The sequence below is a fragment of the Thunnus maccoyii genome, chromosome 21, assembly GCF_910596095.1.
Source record: "Thunnus maccoyii chromosome 21, fThuMac1.1, whole genome shotgun sequence".
Taxonomy (NCBI): domain Eukaryota; kingdom Metazoa; phylum Chordata; class Actinopteri; order Scombriformes; family Scombridae; genus Thunnus; species Thunnus maccoyii.
Genome location: NC_056553.1, coordinates 200,569 through 207,193, shown reverse-complemented (window position 1 = coordinate 207,193; position 6,625 = coordinate 200,569).

The window sequence follows — 6,625 nt, the reverse complement described above, 5'->3', positions numbered from 1 at the left end:
TGTAGCTCTTAAATTGTGTGCATATGTATCATGTATGTATCATGTATGTAGCTCTTAAATCATGTATACATGTATCATGTATGTATCATGTATGTAGCTCTTAAATCGTGTGCATATGTATCATGTATGTATCATGTATGTATCATGTATGTAGCTCTTAAATCATGTGTATATGTATCATGTATGTAGCTCTTAAATCATGTGTGTATGTATCATGTATGTATCATGTATGTAGCTCTTAAATCATGTGTATATGTATCATGTATGTATCATGTATGTATCATGTATGTATCATGTATGTACCTCTTAAATCATGTGTATATGTATCATGTATGTATCATGTATGTACCTCTTAAATCATGTGTATATGTATCATGTATGTATCATGTATGTCTCATGTATGTCTCATGTATGTAGCTCTTAAATCGTGTGTATATGTATCATGTATGTATCATGTATGTACCTCTTAAATCATGTGTATATGTATCATGTATGTATCATGTATGTATCATGTACGTATCATGTATGTAGCTCTTAAATCATGTGTATATGTATCATGTATGTATCATGTATGTATCATGTATGTCTCATGTATGTCTCATGTATGTAGCTCTTAAATCGTGTGAATATGTATCATGTATGTATCATGTATGTATCATGTATGTAGCTCTTAAATCGTGTGTATATGTATCATGTATGTAGCTCTTAAATCATGTGTATATGTATCATGTATGTAGCTCTTAAATCATGTGTATATGTATCATGTATGTATCATGTATGTATCATGTATGTATCATGTATGTAGCTCTTAAATCATGTCTATATGTATCATGTATGTAGCTCTTAAATCATGTGTATATGTATCATGTATGTAGCTCTTAAATCATGTGTATATGTATCATGTATGTATCATGTATGTAGCTCTTAAATCATGTGTATATGTATCATGTATGTAGCTCTTAAATCATGTGTATATGTATCATGTATGTATCATGTATGTATCATGTATGTATCATGTATGTAGCTCTTAAATCATGTGTATATGTATCATGTATGTAGCTCTTAAATCATGTGTATCTGTATCATGTATGTAGCTCTTAAATCATGTGTATATGTATCATGTATGTAGCTCTTAAATCATGTGTATATGTATCATGTATGTATCATGTATGTAGCTCTTAAATCATGTGTATATGTATCATGTATGTAGCTCTTAAATCATGTGTATATGTATCATGTATGTAGCTCTTAAATCATGTGTATATGTATCATGTATGTATTATGTATGTATCATGTATGTACCTCTTAAATCATGTGTATATGTATCATGTATGTATCATGTATGTACCTCTTAAATCATGTGTATATGTATCATGTATGTATCATGTATGTACCTCTTAAATCATGTGTATATGTATCATGTATGCAGCTCTTAAATCATGTATACATGTATCATGTATGTATCATGTATGTAGCTCTTAAATCATGTGTATATGTATCATGTATGTATCATGTATGTAGCTCTTAAATCATGTGTATATGTATCATGTATGTATCATGTATGTATCATGTATGTACCTCTTAAATCATGTGTATATGTATCATGTATGTATCATGTATGTACCTCTTAAATCATGTGTATATGTATCATGTATGTATCATGTATGTACCTCTTACATCATGTGTATATGTATCATGTATGCAGCTCTTAAATCATGTATACATGTATCATGTATGTATCATGTATGTAGCTCTTAAATCATGTGTATATGTATCATGTATGTATCATGTATGTAGCTCTTAAATCATGTGTATATGTATCATGTATGTATCATGTATGTACCTCTTAAATCATGTATACACGTATCATGTATGCACCTCTTAAATCATGTATACATGTATCATGTATGTATCATGTATGTATCATGTATGTACCTCTTAAATCATGTATACACGTATCATGTATGCACCTCTTAAATCATGTATACATGTATCATGTATGTATCATGTATGTACCTCTTAAATCATGTATACACGTATCATGTATGCACCTCTTAAATCATGTATACACGTATCATGTATGTATCATGTATGTATCATGTATGTACCTCTTAAATCATGTATACACGTATCATGTATGTATCATGTATGTATCATGTATGTACCTCTTAAATCATGTATACACGTATCATGTATGCACCTCTTAAATCATGTATACACGTATCATGTATGTATCATGTATGTATCATGTATGTACCTCTTAAATCATGTATACACGTATCATGTATGTATCATGTATGTATCATGTATGCACCTCTTAAATCATGTGTATATGTATCATGTATGTATCATGTATGTATCATGTATGCACCTCTTAAATCATGTGTATATGTATCATGTATGTATCATGTATGTACCTCTTAAATCATGTGTATATGTATCATGTATGTATAATGTATGTATCATGTATGTACCTCTTAAATCATGTGTATATGTATCATGTATGTATCATGTATGTATCATGTATGTACCTCTTAAATCATGTGTATATGTATCATGTATGTATCATGTATGCAGCTCTTAAATCATGTGTATATGTATCATGTATGTATCATGTATGTATCATGTATGTACCTCTTAAATCATGTGTACATGTATCATGTATGTATCATGTATGCAGCTCTTAAATCATGTGTATATGTATCATGTATGTACCTCTTAAATCATGTGTATATGTATCATGTATGTACCTCTTAAATCATGTGTACATGTATCATGTATGTATCATGTATGCAGCTCTTAAATCATGTGTATATGTATCATGTATGTACCTCTTAAATCATGTGTACATGTATCATGTATGTATCATGTATGTACCTCTTAAATCATGTGTATATGTATCATGTATGTATCATGTATGTATCATGTATGCAGCTCTTAAATCATGTGTATATGTATCATGTATGTATCATGTATGTATCTCTTAAATCATGTGTATATGTATCATGTATGTATCATGTATGTATCATGTATGTATCATGTATGCAGCTCTTAAATCATGTGTATATGTATCATGTATGTATCATGTATGTATCATGTATGTAGCTCTTAAATTGTGTGCATATGTATCACGTATGTATCATGTATGTAGCTCTTAAATCATGTATACATGTATCATGTATGTAGCTCTTAAATTGTGTGCATATGTATCATGTATGTATCATGTATGTAGCTCTTAAATCATGTATACATGTATCATGTATGTATCATGTATGTAGCTCTTAAATCGTGTGCATATGTATCATGTATGTATCATGTATGTATCATGTATGTAGCTCTTAAATCATGTGTATATGTATCATGTATGTAGCTCTTAAATCATGTGTGTATGTATTATGTATGTATCATGTATGTAGCTCTTAAATCATGTGTATATGTATCATGTATGTATCATGTATGTATCATGTATGTAGCTCTTAAATCATGTGTATATGTATCATGTATGTATCATGTATGTATCATGTATGTATCATGTATGTAGCTCTTAAATCATGTGTATATGTATCATGTATGTATCATGTATGTATCATGTATGTATCATGTATGTACCTCTTAAATCATGTGTATATGTATCATGTATGTATCATGTATGTACCTCTTAAATCATGTGTATATGTATCATGTATGTATCATGTATGTCTCATGTATGTCTCATGTATGTAGCTCTTAAATCGTGTGTATATGTATCATGTATGTATCATGTATGTACCTCTTAAATCATGTGTATATGTATCATGTATGTATCATGTATGTATCATGTATGTATCATGTATGTAGCTCTTAAATCATGTGTATATGTATCATGTATGTATCATGTATGTATCATGTATGTCTCATGTATGTCTCATGTATGTAGCTCTTAAATCGTGTGTATATGTATCATGTATGTATCATGTATGTATCATGTATGTAGCTCTTAAATCGTGTGTATATGTATCATGTATGTAGCTCTTAAATCATGTGTATATGTATCATGTATGTAGCTCTTAAATCATGTGTATATGTATCATGTATGTATCATGTATGTATCATGTATGTATCATGTATGTAGCTCTTAAATCATGTGTATATGTATCATGTATGTAGCTCTTAAATCATGTGTATATGTATCATGTATGTAGCTCTTAAATCATGTGTATATGTATCATGTATGTAGCTCTTAAATCATGTGTATATGTATCATGTATGTATTATGTATGTATCATGTATGTACCTCTTAAATCATGTGTATATGTATCATGTATGTATCATGTATGTACCTCTTAAATCATGTGTATATGTATCATGTATGTATCATGTATGTACCTCTTAAATCATGTGTATATGTATCATGTATGCAGCTCTTAAATCATGTATACATGTATCATGTATGTATCATGTATGTAGCTCTTAAATCATGTGTATATGTATCATGTATGTATCATGTATGTAGCTCTTAAATCATGTGTATATGTATCATGTATGTATCATGTATGTATCATGTATGTAGCTCTTAAATCGTGTGTATATGTATCATGTATGTAGCTCTTAAATCATGTGTATATGTATCATGTATGTAGCTCTTAAATCATGTGTATATGTATCATGTATGTATCATGTATGTATCATGTATGTATCATGTATGTAGCTCTTAAATCATGTGTATATGTATCATGTATGTAGCTCTTAAATCATGTGTATATGTATCATGTATGTAGCTCTTAAGTCATGTGTATATGTATCATGTATGTAGCTCTTAAATCATGTGTATATGTATCATGTATGTATTATGTATGTATCATGTATGTACCTCTTAAATCATGTGTATATGTATCATGTATGTATCATGTATGTACCTCTTAAATCATGTGTATATGTATCATGTATGTATCATGTATGTACCTCTTAAATCATGTGTATATGTATCATGTATGCAGCTCTTAAATCATGTATACATGTATCATGTATGTATCATGTATGTATCATGTATGTAGCTCTTAAATCATGTGTATATGTATCATGTATGTATCATGTATGTACCTCTTAAATCATGTGTATATGTATCATGTATGTATCATGTATGTAGCTCTTAAATCATGTGTATATGTATCATGTATGTATCATGTATGTATCATGTATGTACCTCTTAAATCATGTGTATATGTATCATGTATGTATCATGTATGTATCATGTATGTACCTCTTAAATCATGTGTATATGTATCATGTATGTATCATGTATGTATCATGTATGTACCTCTTAAATCATGTGTATATGTATCATGTATGTATCATGTATGCAGCTCTTAAATCATGTGTATATGTATCATGTATGTATCATGTATGTATCATGTATGTATCATGTATGCAGCTCTTAAATCATGTGTATATGTATCATGTATGTACCTCTTAAATCATGTGTACATGTATCATGTATGTATCATGTATGCAGCTCTTAAATCATGTGTATATGTATCATGTATGTACCTCTTAAATCATGTGTATATGTATCATGTATGTATCATGTATGTATCATGTATGTAGCTCTTAAATCATGTGTATATGTATCATGTATGTAGCTCTTAAATCATGTGTATATGTATCATGTATGTAGCTCTTAAATCATGTGTATATGTATCATGTATGTATCATGTATGTATCATGTATGTACCTCTTAAATCATGTGTATATGTATCATGTATGTATCATGTATGTATCATGTATGCAGCTCTTAAATCATGTGTATATGTATCATGTATGTATCATGTATGTATCTCTTAAATCATGTGTATATGTATCATGTATGTATCATGTATGTATCATGTATGTATCATGTATGCAGCTCTTAAATCATGTGTATATGTATCATGTATGTATCATGTATGTATCATGTATGTAGCTCTTAAATCATGTGTATATGTATCATGTATGTATCATGTATGTAGCTCTTAAATTGTGTGCATATGTATCATGTATGTATCATGTATGTAGCTCTTAAATCATGTATACATGTATCATGTATGTAGCTCTTAAATTGTGTGCATATGTATCATGTATGTATCATGTATGTAGCTCTTAAATCATGTATACATGTATCATGTATGTATCATGTATGTAGCTCTTAAATCGTGTGCATATGTATCATGTATGTATCATGTATGTATCATGTATGTAGCTCTTAAATCATGTGTATATGTATCATGTATGTATCATGTATGTATCATGTATGTATCATGTATGTACCTCTTAAATCATGTGTATATGTATCATGTATGTATCATGTATGTATCATGTATGTATCATGTATGTATCATGTATGTAGCTCTTAAATCATGTGTATATGTATCATGTATGTATCATGTATGTACCTCTTAAATCATGTGTATATGTATCATGTATGCAGCTCTTAAATCATGTATACATGTATCATGTATGTATCATGTATGTAGCTCTTAAATCATGTGTATATGTATCATGTATGTATCATGTATGTAGCTCTTAAATCATGTGTATATGTATCATGTATGTATCATGTATGTATCATGTATGTACCTCTTAAATCATGTGTATATGTATCATGTATGTA